The following is an 18166-nucleotide window of genomic DNA, read 5'->3' as shown; positions in this document are numbered from 1 at the left end:
CTGAAAAGGTCCGCAGCATGGCCTATCTCGGTCAGCAAGGGGACGGGGTGGCCGAGTGGTTAAGGCGATGGACTGCTAATCCATTTTGCTCTGTGCAATGGTTGGAATCCATTCTTGTCGTTCGGTTCCTTTAGCACTGGACCTTAATCCGGGTCCTGGGGACCCCATGCTAAACTTTTTGTGTGTCCTCCTTATCTAACACACTCAGTTCAGTTCTTTGAGTTCTCTACTAATGAACTGATGATCTGAATCAGGAGTGCTAAATAAAAAATGTCACGTAAAATGACGAGGTGGCCGAGTGGTTAAGGCGATGGACTGCTAATCCATTGTGCTCTGCACGCGTGGGTTCGAATCCCATCCTCGTCGTTCGGCTCCTTTAGCAGTAATCCTCGTCCTGGGGACCCCACTCTGCGCTTTTTGTGTCTTCCTTATCTGACACACTCAGTTCAGTTCACTGAGTGCTCTACTAATGAGCCGATGGTCTGAATCGGGAGTGTTAAATAAAAGGACCACGGAAAGTGACGGGGTGGTCGAGTGGTTAAGGCGATGCAAGGCTAATCCGTTGTGCTAGGCTCACCTTGGTTTGTGTGGGTTTGAATCCCGTCCTCTTCATTTGATGATTTAGCACCACTGAGAGCCCACCAGAACAGACAGGCCCAACCTGTTTACGATGGGTAGCGGTGAGCTGTGATTGTGCTGTAGTTTAATGATACCTGCAGCGAAGTCTTGAGAGCATATTGACAAAACAACAAATCTTCTGGCTCCGGCACGCTATGATCTGTAGACACCTCTTTGACGAGGACCAACAACCAGCCACTCTAACAAAACGAAGCAAAACTTTGTTTTTCAAGAAGCGTCCAGAGAGACCGGCAAAAACTGAGAAGCTGACTGTATTTCAAATCATCCAGATGGGATATCGGGGAAAGTTTACAACCAGCAATGATCACACCTCAGATAAACCACACAAGCTACAACATTGCCTCTGCGATAGAATACCGGTGACGGTCGTGACCTTTTCTTGCAGCTACGTGGATGTGATCCGACAAGGTGATAGCAAGCTGGATGAGCCCCAGAGACAGATCATCAGTGAAGACCTCTTCACCTAGACGGCCATCGACGCAAGACTGTGAAAACCAGATCCTCTCCAATCTGACACTGTGGCAACATGGAACTTTTGCATCTACATTAATATTAGTCTGTTTGTTCTTATTCTGAGGTCACCGTAGCCGCCATATCCATTCTGTATTCCGATTAGATGGTCACTGCAGTCCCCCGGATCCAGTCCGTACCAAGAGCAGATGGTGGATCAGCACCTTCAGCCGAATGTCAGCGGATACCATGTCAACTAGATGAGCCCCAGAGACAGATCATCAGTAAAGAATGAATCCACATGCCACAGCAAACTCGAGCTGGTGAAAATGTTCACCAAACACCCGCCGCTGACTTCTTTTAAAAGAAGCCAGCTTATTGAAGGTGCACAGGATAAACGCCCTGAGAAAGCTGTGCCTCGCAACCCTAAGAATGGCATAGGCGTTAGTGGACACCTGACGCGCGTGCAAAACACCGGCATTTCACACGTCCCTGGGTGGGCTCGAACCACCAACCTTTCGGTTAACAGCCGAACGCGCTAACCGATTGCGCCACAGAGACAGACATTGCGCATCGGCTGCCGCGGGATCACGGTTGTAAAAGCAAGGGTTAGGGTTAGGGATTAGAATCGCACGTACTAACAGGCTGTTTTGAAAGATGTTTCCGGAGCTCGCAAGATCCACTTAGCCTGTGCGGAGAATGGGCACGCTGGAGCCCGCCACCCTGTTGGGAAGAAAGAGCGCCAACAGAGCCGCCCAACGTGGGGCTCGAACCCACGACCCTGAGATTAAGAGTCTCATGCTCTACCGACTGAGCTAGCCGGGCTGGTTGTGGTCTCCTTCACCGGGTCGGACGCAGTTTTCATCGGCTCCCAAATGACTCAGGCGAAACGGAGGCTCTCGCGTTGTGCAAGACTGTCGAGCCGTCCCGTGGGTAGTGCTTAGAGCAGGCTTAGAGTTTTCTTCTGTCAGTTTTGACCCAATCTGTTATTGGGAAGCGCAGTTTGACCCAGCAGTGCGGGCCAACAACATGTTCTGTCTTGCCGCGTGAAGGCGGTTCAATGCTTTGGTCAGCGTATGGTTGAGATGTGATTTTCCACCAATTTGGGGCACCTTTCTTATGGAAATCAAGGATAAATCTATATAAGGATAAGGATAAATCTTCTATATTTCGGTGGTCTTTTGCAAACACTAGATTTATATGTCAATTCCAACATAACACCGACTGTTACGCAACAGTCCCGGGATCGTTAATAGTTACGCCTCCAACATTTGCATCGCCCAATCATCGGTAACGTCAGTACATCAGTAAAACAAGGCAAGCCACTGAAGGGACACGGTTAGCTTAATGCTAGCGCTAGCCTGTTACATTGCAGTACAAAAGATATCACTTACCACATAAACAGAGAGATGACTGTGCTGATGATGGTGAATGATGGAGAAATAACTGCGCTGATGATGGCGAATGATTTACAGATCCAGAGTATCACCGAGAAGCAGCTGAACTTGTGTGGTAAGAAGCGCTCCCTCTGCATTATAACTTTACACAGAGCACATGGATCACAGTAATGAGACTAAAATGTCTGCGATACAAAACGGCAGATTCAACAAACCACATATTAAAAGCCGCTAGAGCTCCTAATTAAATAAATATTTTTATCAATGTGCCAGCTATAGAGATGAGCAGCTCTGTGAAACAGCCAATCGGAGCAGAGCTCATTAATATTCATGAAGCTTCCAAAAAAGGCAATAACAGAGCATTTCATTCTAGGGACAAATCCTAGGGTTGTAAATGGTCCTGTAAAACCGTTTCTGGAGATTGTTTGCCCTTTCCTATGCCATATACCTTCTATGCAGATATCAAAGAACAAATTAAAATATTCTCTCAATGCATTTTATGGCAACTTTAAGTTGATAGAACCAGCTGACATCTTATCCTGACATTCTGAATATCAAGGACGGTGACACCCACCAACAAAAATGTAAAAAAAAAAATCTCAATCATAACGACTCATAAGATTTTTAATCTGATATTTACATTTTTCAGAGACCACTCTGACCATACTCTCTTCTTCTATGCTGCTTAAATGCCACACAGAACGTTCATCAATGGTGTGGAGCATATGAAATAAACCATTACTCCACACCCGATTCACGCTCAGAAAAGAGTATCAAAGCTCATCATCGTAGTTTGGGAGACACTACACTTTTGAAACACATTTCCTAGTTAGAAACTATAGAAATGATCCCTGAAAGTATAGTCTTGACCTCCATTTTGCAAAACCAGCTTAGGCGAGTTCTGACACTTTGAGTCTCAGAGATGGTTACAACCTAACAACAGAGATGAGAAAAGTTACATTTGAAACATCATTAGAGTCCTAAAATTTTGTTTGTAATTTTAGTTGGATGCAGTTTTCATTGGCCCCCAAATTACACAGGCGAAACTGAGGCTCTCGCGTTGTGCGAGACTGTCAACCCGTCCCGTGGGTAGGGCTTAAAGCAGGCTTAGAGATTTCTTCTGTCAGTTTTGACCCAATCTGTTTTTGGGAAGCGCAGTTTGACCCAGCAGTGCGGGCCAACAACATGTTCTGTTTTGCCGCGTGAAGGCGGTTTAATGCTTTGGACAGCGTATGGTTGAGATGTGATTTTCCACCAATTTGGGGCACCTTTCTTATGGAAATCAAGGATGATTTCATGGGAAATGGCAAACTGGTGTAGCGTTTGGCTAATAAGCTAAAGCTACAAAGGATGTACCGGTGCCCCGTCGTCCGAGCAGAATCCACATTCGGCCGTAATCGGAGGTTACTACTAACGTTCGATTGTGTCTCATAGGGAGTTTGGCGCAGGGCCTCAGTGGAAAACAGGCCCTCGGCGGCTGAAACAAAAGACGAAGAATGCATCCACATGCACATGAATCAGGAATGTTAAATAAAGAAACCCCGCCGGATGACGAGGTGGTCCAGTGGTTAAGGCGGTGGAAGGCTAATACATTGTGCTCGACACGCATTCGAAGCTTTAGCGCCACTGAGAGGCCACCGGACCAGACAGGCCCAACATGTTTACGATGGGTAACGGTGAGCTGTAATTGCGTTGCAGTTTAACGATACTTGTCTTGAGAACATATTGACAAAACAACAAACCTTCTGGCTCTGGCGCACTATCATCAGCAGACCGTTTTTTTGGCGAGGAAAAAAAACCCTAAACGAAACAAGGCTATATTTCTCAACAAAACTCTAAGCCTCCAGAGAGACTAGCAAAAATTGCCAAAGATAACTGTATTTCAAGTCATCCTGGCGGGGTATTGGGTAAAGTTTTCAACCAGCAATGATCGCGCCTCGGACAAACCTCATAGGCTACAATATTGCCTCTGCGAAAGAATGCAGGCGACGGTCGTGACCTTTTTCTGCACCTACGTGGATGTGAACCGACAAGGTGGTAGCAAGCTTTAAACTGCCGCACAAACAGTCTCCTGCCACGGGTTGCTGCACCGTGTTTCTACGGAACAGATTAGAGGTGTGTAAAAGACGGCTCATTCACTATTCCCTCTGTGCTCAAAACAGCCAGCTGAAAGCACGGCAGCAGCAGCTGAAAAGGTCCGCAGCATGGCCTATCTCGGTCAGCAAGGGGACGGGGTGGCCGAGTGGTTAAGGCGATGGACTGCTAATCCATTTTGCTCTGTGCAATGGTTGGAATCCATTCTTGTCGTTCGGTTCCTTTAGCACTGGACCTTAATCCGGGTCCTGGGGACCCCATGCTAAACTTTTTGTGTGTCCTCCTTATCTAACACACTCAGTTCAGTTCTTTGAGTTCTCTACTAATGAACTGATGATCTGAATCAGGAGTGCTAAATAAAAAATGTCACGTAAAATGACGAGGTGGCCGAGTGGTTAAGGCGATGGACTGCTAATCCATTGTGCTCTGCACGCGTGGGTTCGAATCCCATCCTCGTCGTTCGGCTCCTTTAGCAGTAATCCTCGTCCTGGGGACCCCACTCTGCGCTTTTTGTGTCTTCCTTATCTGACACACTCAGTTCAGTTCACTGAGTGCTCTACTAATGAGCCGATGGTCTGAATCGGGAGTGTTAATTAAAGGACCACGGAAAGTGACGGGGTGGTCGAGTGGTTAAGGCGATGCAAGGCTAATCCGTTGTGCTAGGCTCACCTTGGTTTGTGTGGGTTTGAATCCCGTCCTCTTCATTTGATGATTTAGCACCACTGAGAGCCCACCAGAACAGACAGGCCCAACCTGTTTACGATGGGTAGCGGTGAGCTGTGATTGTGCTGTAGTTTAATGATACCTGCAGCGAAGTCTTGAGAGCATATTGACAAAACAACAAATCTTCTGGCTCCGGCACGCTATGATCTGTAGACACCTCTTTGACGAGGACCAACAACCAGCCACTCTAACAAAACGAAGCAAAACTTTGTTTTTCAAGAAGCGTCCAGAGAGACCGGCAAAAACTGAGAAGCTGACTGTATTTCAAATCATCCAGATGGGATATCGGGGAAAGTTTACAACCAGCAATGATCACACCTCAGATAAACCACACAAGCTACAACATTGCCTCTGCGACAGAATACCGGTGACGGTCGTGACCTTTTCTTGCAGCTACGTGGATGTGATCCGACAAGGTGATAGCAAGCTGGATGAGCCCCAGAGACAGATCATCAGTGAAGACCTCTTCACCTAGACGGCCATCGACGCAAGACTGTGAAAACCAGATCCTCTCCAATCTGACACTGTGGCAACATGGAACTTTTGCATCTACATTAATATTAGTCTGTTTGTTCTTATTCTGAGGTCACCGTAGCCGCCATATCCATTCTGTATTCCGATTAGATGGTCACTGCAGTCCCCCGGATCCAGTCCGTACCAAGAGCAGATGGTGGATCAGCACCTTCAGCCGAATGTCAGCGGATACCATGTCAACTAGATGAGCCCCAGAGACAGATCATCAGTAAAGAATGAATCCACATGCCACAGCAAACTCGAGCTGGTGAAAATGTTCACCAAACACCCGCCGCTGACTTCTTTTAAAAGAAGCCAGCTTATTGAAGGTGCACAGGATAAACGCCCTGAGAAAGCTGTGCCTCGCAACCCTAAGAATGGCATAGGCGCTAGTGGACACCTGACGCGCGTGCAAAACACCGGCATTTCACACGTCCCTGGGTGGGCTCGAACCACCAACCTTTCGGTTAACAGCCGAACGCGCTAACCGATTGCGCCACAGAGACAGACATTGCGCATCGGCTGCCGCGGGATCACGGTTGTAAAAGCAAGGGTTAGGGTTAGGGATTAGAATCGCACGTACTAACAGGCTGTTTTGAAAGATGTTTCCGGAGCTCGCAAAATCCACTTAGCCTGTGCGGAGAATGGGCACGCTGGAGCCCGCCACCCTGTTGGGAAGAAAGAGCGCCAACAGAGCCGCCCAACGTGGGGCTCGAACCCACGACCCTGAGATTAAGAGTCTCATGCTCTACCGACTGAGCTAGCCGGGCTGGTTGTGGTCTCCTTCACCGGGTCGGACGCAGTTTTCATCGGCTCCCAAATGACACAGGCGAAACGGAGGCTCTCGCGTTGTGCAAGACTGTCGAGCCGTCCCGTGGGTAGTGCTTAGAGCAGGCTTAGAGTTTTCTTCTGTCAGTTTTGACCCAATCTGTTATTGGGAAGCGCAGTTTGACCCAGCAGTGCGGGCCAACAACATGTTCTGTCTTGCCGCGTGAAGGCGGTTCAATGCTTTGGTCAGCGTATGGTTGAGATGTGATTTTCCACCAATTTGGGGCACCTTTCTTATGGAAATCAAGGATAAATCTATATAAGGATAAGGATAAATCTTCTATATTTCGGTGGTCTTTTGCAAACACTAGATTTATATGTCAATTCCAACATAACACCGACTGTTACGCAACAGTCCCGGGATCGTTAATAGTTACGCCTCCAACATTTGCATCGCCCAATCATCGGTAACGTCAGTACATCAGTAAAACAAGGCAAGCCACTGAAGGGACACGGTTAGCTTAATGCTAGCGCTAGCCTGTTACATTGCAGTACAAAAGATATCACTTACCACATAAACAGAGAGATGACTGTGCTGATGATGGTGAATGATGGAGAAATAACTGCGCTGATGATGGCGAATGATTTACAGATCCAGAGTATCACCGAGAAGCAGCTGAACTTGTGTGGTAAGAAGCGCTCCCTCTGCATTATAACTTTACACAGAGCACATGGATCACAGTAATGAGACTAAAATGTCTGCGATACAAAACGGCAGATTCAACAAACCACATATTAAAAGCCGCTAGAGCTCCTAATTAAATAAATATTTTTATCAATGTGCCAGCTATAGAGATGAGCAGCTCTGTGAAACAGCCAATCGGAGCAGAGCTCATTAATATTCATGAAGCTTCCAAAAAAGGCAATAACAGAGCATTTCATTCTAGGGACAAATCCTAGGGTTGTAAATGGTCCTGTAAAACCGTTTCTGGAGATTGTTTGCCCTTTCCTATGCCATATACCTTCTATGCAGATATCAAAGAACAAATTAAAATATTCTCTCAATGCATTTTATGGCAACTTTAAGTTGAAAGAACCAGCTGACATCTTATCCTGACATTCTGAATATCAAGGATGGTGACACCCACCAACAAAAATGTAAAAAAAAAAATCTCAATCATAACGACTCATAAGATTTTTAATCTGATATTTACATTTTTCAGAGACCACTCTGACCATACTCTCTTCTTCTATGCTGCTTAAATGCCACACAGAACGTTCATCAATGGTGTGGAGCATATGAAATAAACCATTACTCCACACCCGATTCACGCTCAGAAAAGAGTATCAAAGCTCATCATCGTAGTTTGGGAGACACTACACTTTTGAAACACATTTCCTAGTTAGAAACTATAGAAATGATCCCTGAAAGTATAGTCTTGACCTCCATTTTGCAAAACCAGCTTAGGCGAGTTCTGACACTTTGAGTCTCAGAGATGGTTACAACCTAACAACAGAGATGAGAAAAGTTACATTTGAAACATCATTAGAGTCCTAAAATTTTGTTTGTAATTTTAGTTGGATGCAGTTTTCATTGGCCCCCAAATTACACAGGCGAAACTGAGGCTCTCGCGTTGTGCGAGACTGTCAACCCGTCCCGTGGGTAGGGCTTAAAGCAGGCTTAGAGATTTCTTCTGTCAGTTTTGACCCAATCTGTTTTTGGGAAGCGCAGTTTGACCCAGCAGTGCGGGCCAACAACATGTTCTGTTTTGCCGCGTGAAGGCGGTTTAATGCTTTGGACAGCGTATGGTTGAGATGTGATTTTCCACCAATTTGGGGCACCTTTCTTATGGAAATCAAGGATGATTTCATGGGAAATGGCAAACTGGTGTAGCGTTTGGCTAATAAGCTAAAGCTACAAAGGATGTACCGGTGCCCCGTCGTCCGAGCAGAATCCACATTCGGCCGTAATCGGAGGTTACTACTAACGTTCGATTGTGTCTCATAGGGAGTTTGGCGCAGGGCCTCAGTGGAAAACAGGCCCTCGGCGGCTGAAACAAAAGACGAAGAATGCATCCACATGCACATGAATCAGGAATGTTAAATAAAGAAACCCCGCCGGATGACGAGGTGGTCCAGTGGTTAAGGCGGTGGAAGGCTAATACATTGTGCTCGACACGCATTCGAAGCTTTAGCGCCACTGAGAGGCCACCGGACCAGACAGGCCCAACATGTTTACGATGGGTAACGGTGAGCTGTAATTGCGTTGCAGTTTAACGATACTTGTCTTGAGAACATATTGACAAAACAACAAACCTTCTGGCTCTGGCGCACTATCATCAGCAGACCGTTTTTTTGGCGAGGAAAAAAAACCCTAAACGAAACAAGGCTATATTTCTCAACAAAACTCTAAGCCTCCAGAGAGACTAGCAAAAATTGCCAAAGATAACTGTATTTCAAGTCATCCTGGCGGGGTATTGGGTAAAGATTTCAACCAGCAATGATCGCGCCTCGGACAAACCTCATAGGCTACAATATTGCCTCTGCGAAAGAATGCAGGCGACGGTCGTGACCTTTTTCTGCACCTACGTGGATGTGAACCGACAAGGTGGTAGCAAGCTTTAAACTGCCGCACAAACAGTCTCCTGCCACGGGTTGCTGCACCGTGTTTCTACGGAACAGATTAGAGGTGTGTAAAAGACGGCTCATTCACTATTCCCTCTGTGCTCAAAACAGCCAGCTGAAAGCACGGCAGCAGCAGCTGAAAAGGTCCGCAGCATGGCCTATCTCGGTCAGCAAGGGGACGGGGTGGCCGAGTGGTTAAGGCGATGGACTGCTAATCCATTTTGCTCTGTGCAATGGTTGGAATCCATTCTTGTCGTTCGGTTCCTTTAGCACTGGACCTTAATCCGGGTCCTGGGGACCCCATGCTAAACTTTTTGTGTGTCCTCCTTATCTAACACACTCAGTTCAGTTCTTTGAGTTCTCTACTAATGAACTGATGATCTGAATCAGGAGTGCTAAATAAAAAATGTCACGTAAAATGACGAGGTGGCCGAGTGGTTAAGGCGATGGACTGCTAATCCATTGTGCTCTGCACGCGTGGGTTCGAATCCCATCCTCGTCGTTCGGCTCCTTTAGCAGTAATCCTCGTCCTGGGGACCCCACTCTGCGCTTTTTGTGTCTTCCTTATCTGACACACTCAGTTCAGTTCACTGAGTGCTCTACTAATGAGCCGATGGTCTGAATCGGGAGTGTTAATTAAAGGACCACGGAAAGTGACGGGGTGGTCGAGTGGTTAAGGCGATGCAAGGCTAATCCGTTGTGCTAGGCTCACCTTGGTTTGTGTGGGTTTGAATCCCGTCCTCTTCATTTGATGATTTAGCACCACTGAGAGCCCACCAGAACAGACAGGCCCAACCTGTTTACGATGGGTAGCGGTGAGCTGTGATTGTGCTGTAGTTTAATGATACCTGCAGCGAAGTCTTGAGAGCATATTGACAAAACAACAAATCTTCTGGCTCCGGCACGCTATGATCTGTAGACACCTCTTTGACGAGGACCAACAACCAGCCACTCTAACAAAACGAAGCAAAACTTTGTTTTTCAAGAAGCGTCCAGAGAGACCGGCAAAAACTGAGAAGCTGACTGTATTTCAAATCATCCAGATGGGATATCGGGGAAAGTTTACAACCAGCAATGATCACACCTCAGATAAACCACACAAGCTACAACATTGCCTCTGCGACAGAATACCGGTGACGGTCGTGACCTTTTCTTGCAGCTACGTGGATGTGATCCGACAAGGTGATAGCAAGCTGGATGAGCCCCAGAGACAGATCATCAGTGAAGACCTCTTCACCTAGACGGCCATCGACGCAAGACTGTGAAAACCAGATCCTCTCCAATCTGACACTGTGGCAACATGGAACTTTTGCATCTACATTAATATTAGTCTGTTTGTTCTTATTCTGAGGTCACCGTAGCCGCCATATCCATTCTGTATTCCGATTAGATGGTCACTGCAGTCCCCCGGATCCAGTCCGTACCAAGAGCAGATGGTGGATCAGCACCTTCAGCCGAATGTCAGCGGATACCATGTCAACTAGATGAGCCCCAGAGACAGATCATCAGTAAAGAATGAATCCACATGCCACAGCAAACTCGAGCTGGTGAAAATGTTCACCAAACACCCGCCGCTGACTTCTTTTAAAAGAAGCCAGCTTATTGAAGGTGCACAGGATAAACGCCCTGAGAAAGCTGTGCCTCGCAACCCTAAGAATGGCATAGGCGTTAGTGGACACCTGACGCGCGTGCAAAACACCGGCATTTCACACGTCCCTGGGTGGGCTCGAACCACCAACCTTTCGGTTAACAGCCGAACGCGCTAACCGATTGCGCCACAGAGACAGACATTGCGCATCGGCTGCCGCGGGATCACGGTTGTAAAAGCAAGGGTTAGGGTTAGGGATTAGAATCGCACGTACTAACAGGCTGTTTTGAAAGATGTTTCCGGAGCTCGCAAGATCCACTTAGCCTGTGCGGAGAATGGGCACGCTGGAGCCCGCCACCCTGTTGGGAAGAAAGAGCGCCAACAGAGCCGCCCAACGTGGGGCTCGAACCCACGACCCTGAGATTAAGAGTCTCATGCTCTACCGACTGAGCTAGCCGGGCTGGTTGTGCTCTCCTTCACCGGGTCGGACGCAGTTTTCATCGGCTCCCAAATGACTCAGGCGAAACGGAGGCTCTCGCGTTGTGCAAGACTGTCGAGCCGTCCCGTGGGTAGTGCTTAGAGCAGGCTTAGAGTTTTCTTCTGTCAGTTTTGACCCAATCTGTTATTGGGAAGCGCAGTTTGACCCAGCAGTGCGGGCCAACAACATGTTCTGTCTTGCCGCGTGAAGGCGGTTCAATGCTTTGGTCAGCGTATGGTTGAGATGTGATTTTCCACCAATTTGGGGCACCTTTCTTATGGAAATCAAGGATAAATCTATATAAGGATAAGGATAAATCTTCTATATTTCGGTGGTCTTTTGCAAACACTAGATTTATATGTCAATTCCAACATAACACCGACTGTTACGCAACAGTCCCGGGATCGTTAATAGTTACGCCTCCAACATTTGCATCGCCCAATCATCGGTAACGTCAGTACATCAGTAAAACAAGGCAAGCCACTGAAGGGACACGGTTAGCTTAATGCTAGCGCTAGCCTGTTACATTGCAGTACAAAAGATATCACTTACCACATAAACAGAGAGATGACTGTGCTGATGATGGTGAATGATGGAGAAATAACTGCGCTGATGATGGCGAATGATTTACAGATCCAGAGTATCACCGAGAAGCAGCTGAACTTGTGTGGTAAGAAGCGCTCCCTCTGCATTATAACTTTACACAGAGCACATGGATCACAGTAATGAGACTAAAATGTCTGCGATACAAAACGGCAGATTCAACAAACCACATATTAAAAGCCGCTAGAGCTCCTAATTAAATAAATATTTTTATCAATGTGCCAGCTATAGAGATGAGCAGCTCTGTGAAACAGCCAATCGGAGCAGAGCTCATTAATATTCATGAAGCTTCCAAAAAAGGCAATAACAGAGCATTTCATTCTAGGGACAAACCCTAGGGTTGTAAATGGTCCTGTAAAACCGTTTCTGGAGATTGTTTGCCCTTTCCTATGCCATATACCTTCTATGCAGATATCAAAGAACAAATTAAAATATTCTCTCAATGCATTTTATGGCAACTTTAAGTTGATAGAACCAGCTGACATCTTATCCTGACATTCTGAATATCAAGGATGGTGACACCCACCAACAAAAATGTAAAAAAAAAAAAAAAAATCTCAATCATAACGACTCAGAAGATTTTTAATCTGATATTTACATTTTTCAGAGACCACTCTGACCATACTCTCTTCTTCTATGCTGCTTAAATGCCACACAGAACATTCATCAATGGTGTGGAGCATATGAAATAAACCATTACTCCACACCCGATTCACGCTCAGAAAAGAGTATCAAAGCTCATCATCGTAGTTTGGGAGACACTACACTTTTGAAACACATTTCCTAGTTAGAAACTATAGAAATGATCCCTGAAAGTATAGTCTTGACCTCCATTTTGCAAAACCAGCTTAGGCGAGTTCTGACACTTTGAGTCTCAGAGATGGTTACAACCTAACAACAGAGATGAGAAAAGTTACATTTGAAACATCATTAGAGTCCTAAAATTTTGTTTGTAATTTTAGTTGGATGCAGTTTTCATTGGCCCCCAAATTACACAGGCGAAACTGAGGCTCTCGCGTTGTGCGAGACTGTCAACCCGTCCCGTGGGTAGGGCTTAAAGCAGGCTTAGAGATTTCTTCTGTCAGTTTTGACCCAATCTGTTTTTGGGAAGCGCAGTTTGACCCAGCAGTGCGGGCCAACAACATGTTCTGTTTTGCCGCGTGAAGGCGGTTTAATGCTTTGGACAGCGTATGGTTGAGATGTGATTTTCCACCAATTTGGGGCACCTTTCTTATGGAAATCAAGGATGATTTCATGGGAAATGGCAAACTGGTGTAGCATTTGGCTAATAAGCTAAAGCTACAAAGGATGTACCGGTGCCCCGTCGTCCGAGCAGAATCCACATTCGGCCGTAATCGGAGGTTACTACTAACGTTCGATTGTGTCTCATAGGGAGTTTGGCGCAGGGCCTCAGTGGAAAACAGGCCCTCGGCGGCTGAAACAAAAGACGAAGAATGCATCCACATGCACATGAATCAGGAATGTTAAATAAAGAAACCCCGCCGGATGACGAGGTGGTCCAGTGGTTAAGGCGGTGGAAGGCTAATACATTGTGCTCGACACGCATTCGAAGCTTTAGCGCCACTGAGAGGCCACCGGACCAGACAGGCCCAACATGTTTACGATGGGTAACGGTGGGTAACGGTGAGCTGTAATTGCGTTGCAGTTTAACGATACTTGTCTTGAGAACATATTGACAAAACAACAAACCTTCTGGCTCTGGCGCACTATCATCAGCAGACCGTTTTTTTGGCGAGGAAAAAAAACCCTAAACGAAACAAGGCTATATTTCTCAACAAAACTCTAAGCCTCCAGAGAGACTAGCAAAAATTGCCAAAGATAACTGTATTTCAAGTCATCCTGGCGGGGTATTGGGTAAAGTTTTCAACCAGCAATGATCGCGCCTCGGACAAACCTCATAGGCTACAATATTGCCTCTGCGAAAGAATGCAGGCGACGGTCGTGACCTTTTTCTGCACCTACGTGGATGTGAACCGACAAGGTGGTAGCAAGCTTTAAACTGCCGCACAAACAGTCTCCTGCCACGGGTTGCTGCACCGTGTTTCTACGGAACAGATTAGAGGTGTGTAAAAGACGGCTCATTCACTATTCCCTCTGTGCTCAAAACAGCCAGCTGAAAGCACGGCAGCAGCAGCTGAAAAGGTCCGCAGCATGGCCTATCTCGGTCAGCAAGGGGACGGGGTGGCCGAGTGGTTAAGGCGATGGACTGCTAATCCATTTTGCTCTGTGCAATGGTTGGAATCCATTCTTGTCGTTCGGTTCCTTTAGCACTGGACCTTAATCCGGGTCCTGGGGACCCCATGCTAAACTTTTTGTGTGTCCTCCTTATCTAACACACTCAGTTCAGTTCTTTGAGTTCTCTACTAATGAACTGATGATCTGAATCAGGAGTGCTAAATAAAAAATGTCACGTAAAATGACGAGGTGGCCGAGTGGTTAAGGCGATGGACTGCTAATCCATTGTGCTCTGCACGCGTGGGTTCGAATCCCATCCTCGTCGTTCGGCTCCTTTAGCAGTAATCCTCGTCCTGGGGACCCCACTCTGCGCTTTTTGTGTCTTCCTTATCTGACACACTCAGTTCAGTTCACTGAGTGCTCTACTAATGAGCCGATGGTCTGAATCGGGAGTGTTAAATAAAAGGACCACGGAAAGTGACGGGGTGGTCGAGTGGTTAAGGCGATGCAAGGCTAATCCGTTGTGCTAGGCTCACCTTGGTTTGTGTGGGTTTGAATCCCGTCCTCTTCATTTGATGATTTAGCACCACTGAGAGCCCACCAGAACAGACAGGCCCAACCTGTTTACCATGGGTAGCGGTGAGCTGTGATTGTGCTGTAGTTTAATGATACCTGCAGCGAAGTCTTGAGAGCATATTGACAAAACAACAAATCTTCTGGCTCCGGCACGCTATGATCTGTAGACACCTCTTTGACGAGGACCAACAACCAGCCACTCTAACAAAACGAAGCAAAACTTTGTTTTTCAAGAAGCGTCCAGAGAGACCGGCAAAAACTGAGAAGCTGACTGTATTTCAAATCATCCAGATGGGATATCGGGGAAAGTTTACAACCAGCAATGATCACACCTCAGATAAACCACACAAGCTACAACATTGCCTCTGCGATAGAATACCGGTGACGGTCGTGACCTTTTCTTGCAGCTACGTGGATGTGATCCGACAAGGTGATAGCAAGCTGGATGAGCCCCAGAGACAGATCATCAGTGAAGACCTCTTCACCTAGACGGCCATCGACGCAAGACTGTGAAAACCAGATCCTCTCCAATCTGACACTGTGGCAACATGGAACTTTTGCATCTACATTAAAATTAGTCTGTTTGTTCTTATTCTGAGGTCACCGTAGCCGCCATATCCATTCTGTATTCCGATTAGATGGTCACTGCAGTCCCCCGGATCCAGTCCGTACCAAGAGCAGATGGTGGATCAGCACCTTCAGCCGAATGTCAGCGGATACCATGTCAACTAGATGAGCCCCAGAGACAGATCATCAGTAAAGAATGAATCCACATGCCACAGCAAACTCGAGCTGGTGAAAATGTTCACCAAACACCCGCCGCTGACTTCTTTTAAAAGAAGCCAGCTTATTGAAGGTGCACAGGATAAACGCCCTGAGAAAGCTGTGCCTTGCAACCCTAAGAATGGCATAGGCGCTAGTGGACACCTGACGCGCGTGCAAAACACCGGCATTTCACACGTCCCTGGGTGGGCTCGAACCACCAACCTTTCGGTTAACAGCCGAACGCGCTAACCGATTGCGCCAAAGCTGGGGAACAATAGTCTGTTAAGGGGGGGGAAGAAAAGGAAGGAGGGGGGAGAAGAGGGGGAAAAGAGAAAAAGAAAGAAAAGGAAAAAATGAGGAGAAAAGAAGTGAAAGGGAATTTTATCTCTTTGTCCTTTAAAGCAATGTTTTTGTAGTGTATATTTACAATAAATTATCTGAAAAAAAAAAATGTTTTCTCTATTTTCCTGTACATTTATATGGGGGTAAGGATGATCACAAGCTTCCCAGTTCATATTACAGTGTTGCCAAAGATTGAAGTGTTTACTGAATGTTTTATTTATCAGTAATTATCACATAAATAATGTCCAAATGAATGAAATCATTTTTGAAATGACAAATTAATATTTTATTAGATTTATATTACTGATTATTGATATTTTATTCAAAGTTTTTGCACTTTAAATATATTTCTGCTGTAGTTATGTTCTAAAACTTATAGTACAAAAAATTGTACATTTATGTATTAAATCATCCCCAAATTTATCAACATTTTTAAAAGGGCGTATAACTGTTTAATGATACTGTAACAATGACAAACAAAAAGAGTTATTTGATCATGACCAAACTTTTATTTTTCAATCAGTCAAAGCCAATTATTCATTATTCTTTTTTTTTTTTTTAATTTTTATTCTTGTAGTTATGTTGCATGTGCAGAAAACAGAATATTACCTCTTAATAATAATTTGCAAGTGCAAAAGAACAGAAAACAGAACTATACATATAAACAAAACCGTCCAATGTCCATGGCTCTTGTGCATTAACTGCAAGTGAAAAGAACAGAAAGCACAAAACAATACAAATGAATAAAACTTTAAAATATTAATGACTCCTGTCCTGTGCATGTTTTGCAAGTACTAAAGAACAGAAAACCAAACTATACTATTAAATAAAACTGTCTTAATGTCCATGGCACTAGTGCATTCATTGCAAGTTCAAAAGAACAGAAAGCAGAAAACAATGCACATAAATAAAACTTTATCCCCTTTCTTTTTTGGACTCTTATGGATGGCACAGAGCTTGAAATGGTCTCTATCAGGAGACAACAATCTGGCCACTGAGCACGTGGGGCAGTGGTGGTGGATGTATGCCTCTTCACGCTCTCCACTCCCGAAATCCAGCAGGTTCTGCCAACTATATTGCTCACCTAAGCAGAGAGAGCATATAATACATGGCAAATGAGAAAACAAAACAAGTGGTAGTGTTAACATATGACAGGTCAAGAAGAGAAACTGACCTGATGGTTGGTGAGAGCCAGAGATGGCTGATTCCTGAGCTCCACAAGATACTCCGCAAGGCCGTCCACTTTGTCCAGCACACCAGCACTATCCAAAGCCTGTGAAATACAACAAAAAGAAAAAAATGAAATCAACAACATTATGAGTACAGTGAAGTGGGACAAAAAACCCAAAACAAATAAATATATATATTTTTCTAGATGTTTTTTTTTTTTTTGTCAACTTCAGACAAAAAGCAACAGGTCAGCACAAATTATTATGTTTTCCCTAGAAATTTTACAGTATTACATAAAACATAATTACATACATACATTAAACGAGACATTTACATACCACAGACTCGTCAGGGGATGCTGAGACACCTGGCGTGAAGGAGGCATCAGGCTGAGTGGAGGACAGAGAGAAGCTTGGGTCATCAGTAAGACTCGACTCAGTAATGTCAAGTGTTTGGTCCACCCTGAAGCCCTCGTCTTCTTCATCCTCACCTTCATCCACATCCTCCAGCATGTTCTCTGTCTCTTCTGAGTCAGGGTCCACTACCAGGGGATGTCCAGTCTGACGCAGGAGGTAGTCAACACCAAGCAGCTCTCCTATGAAAAAAATAATAATAAAAGAAAACACACAAATACAGGATCAGTCAAAAGTTTGGACACATTACTATTTTTAATGTTTTTGAAAGAAGTGTCTTATGCTCATCAGTCCTGCATTTATTAAATAAAAAATATAAAAAACATTAATAATATTATAAAATGTTAATACAGTTTAAATTTACAGTTACATGGGTAACACTTTACAATACGTGTGCACACATGTGCATTACTTCATGTTTAATTAATGCACAGATAATCACGAGTTAATGTATAATTAATGAAGAACTAAACTATTTACTAATGATTACTACATCAGCAACTAATGAACAGTCTATATGATTCATAGATTAAGTAATCAATAAATTGTTATTAGTTAAATGTGTCATAATGTATTAATTCCCTAATAACCCCTTTTATTAACTAATAGTGTAAATTAATGTATTAATTACCAAAATGGGTTCAAGTCATGTATTTCAACTTGCAGTTGTCTGCTTTAATTAACCATTAGCTATAACTATATTACTTAACAATTAGTTAATAGTTCTGTGCCTCAGTAAGTAAAGTCATAACATAATGATATCTTTACAAATCATTAGCTAATGATTAATTAAAGCAGACAACTGGAAGTTTAAATGCATGGCTTC

General features: G+C 44.9%; 20 non-coding genes and 1 pseudogene across 20 annotated transcripts; 4 read left to right on the top strand and 17 right to left on the bottom strand.

The window, feature by feature from the left end:
* The window catches only part of LOC141322867 (uncharacterized), a 677976-nt pseudogene that overhangs the window by 160145 nt on the left and 499665 nt on the right, over positions 1 to 18166 (bottom strand).
* Positions 285 to 366, top strand: trnas-gcu (transfer RNA serine (anticodon GCU)). Its single transcript has one exon. It is a non-coding gene; the product is annotated as a tRNA-Ser (tRNA).
* On the bottom strand, positions 856 to 994 carry LOC141286474 (U4 spliceosomal RNA). Its single transcript, XR_012339264.1, has one exon. It is a non-coding gene; the product is annotated as a U4 spliceosomal RNA (small nuclear RNA).
* trnan-guu (transfer RNA asparagine (anticodon GUU)) lies at positions 1577 to 1650 on the bottom strand. Its single transcript has one exon. It is a non-coding gene; the product is annotated as a tRNA-Asn (tRNA).
* On the bottom strand, positions 1842 to 1914 carry trnak-cuu (transfer RNA lysine (anticodon CUU)). Its single transcript has one exon. It is a non-coding gene; the product is annotated as a tRNA-Lys (tRNA).
* On the bottom strand, positions 3138 to 3353 carry LOC141347448 (small nucleolar RNA U3). The gene has a single exon (XR_012357355.1). It is a non-coding gene; the product is annotated as a small nucleolar RNA U3 (small nucleolar RNA).
* LOC141284762 (U4 spliceosomal RNA) lies at positions 4327 to 4467 on the bottom strand. The gene has a single exon (XR_012338485.1). It is a non-coding gene; the product is annotated as a U4 spliceosomal RNA (small nuclear RNA).
* Positions 4958 to 5039, top strand: trnas-gcu (transfer RNA serine (anticodon GCU)). The gene has a single exon. It is a non-coding gene; the product is annotated as a tRNA-Ser (tRNA).
* Positions 5528 to 5666, bottom strand: LOC141286723 (U4 spliceosomal RNA). Its single transcript, XR_012339335.1, has one exon. It is a non-coding gene; the product is annotated as a U4 spliceosomal RNA (small nuclear RNA).
* trnan-guu (transfer RNA asparagine (anticodon GUU)) lies at positions 6249 to 6322 on the bottom strand. The gene has a single exon. It is a non-coding gene; the product is annotated as a tRNA-Asn (tRNA).
* On the bottom strand, positions 6514 to 6586 carry trnak-cuu (transfer RNA lysine (anticodon CUU)). The gene has a single exon. It is a non-coding gene; the product is annotated as a tRNA-Lys (tRNA).
* On the bottom strand, positions 7810 to 8025 carry LOC141347434 (small nucleolar RNA U3). The gene has a single exon (XR_012357353.1). It is a non-coding gene; the product is annotated as a small nucleolar RNA U3 (small nucleolar RNA).
* On the bottom strand, positions 8999 to 9139 carry LOC141285110 (U4 spliceosomal RNA). Its single transcript, XR_012338549.1, has one exon. It is a non-coding gene; the product is annotated as a U4 spliceosomal RNA (small nuclear RNA).
* On the top strand, positions 9630 to 9711 carry trnas-gcu (transfer RNA serine (anticodon GCU)). The gene has a single exon. It is a non-coding gene; the product is annotated as a tRNA-Ser (tRNA).
* On the bottom strand, positions 10200 to 10338 carry LOC141286719 (U4 spliceosomal RNA). The gene has a single exon (XR_012339334.1). It is a non-coding gene; the product is annotated as a U4 spliceosomal RNA (small nuclear RNA).
* On the bottom strand, positions 10921 to 10994 carry trnan-guu (transfer RNA asparagine (anticodon GUU)). The gene has a single exon. It is a non-coding gene; the product is annotated as a tRNA-Asn (tRNA).
* trnak-cuu (transfer RNA lysine (anticodon CUU)) lies at positions 11186 to 11258 on the bottom strand. The gene has a single exon. It is a non-coding gene; the product is annotated as a tRNA-Lys (tRNA).
* On the bottom strand, positions 12488 to 12703 carry LOC141347659 (small nucleolar RNA U3). The gene has a single exon (XR_012357394.1). It is a non-coding gene; the product is annotated as a small nucleolar RNA U3 (small nucleolar RNA).
* LOC141284756 (U4 spliceosomal RNA) lies at positions 13687 to 13827 on the bottom strand. The gene has a single exon (XR_012338484.1). It is a non-coding gene; the product is annotated as a U4 spliceosomal RNA (small nuclear RNA).
* Positions 14318 to 14399, top strand: trnas-gcu (transfer RNA serine (anticodon GCU)). Its single transcript has one exon. It is a non-coding gene; the product is annotated as a tRNA-Ser (tRNA).
* Positions 14889 to 15027, bottom strand: LOC141286465 (U4 spliceosomal RNA). Its single transcript, XR_012339263.1, has one exon. It is a non-coding gene; the product is annotated as a U4 spliceosomal RNA (small nuclear RNA).

The sequence above is a fragment of the Garra rufa genome, chromosome 1, assembly GCF_049309525.1.
Source record: "Garra rufa chromosome 1, GarRuf1.0, whole genome shotgun sequence".
In the NCBI taxonomy this organism is placed as follows: domain Eukaryota; kingdom Metazoa; phylum Chordata; class Actinopteri; order Cypriniformes; family Cyprinidae; genus Garra; species Garra rufa.
The sequence above is the reverse complement of the archived record's forward strand: the minus strand, read 5'-3'. Positions and strand labels throughout refer to the sequence as shown.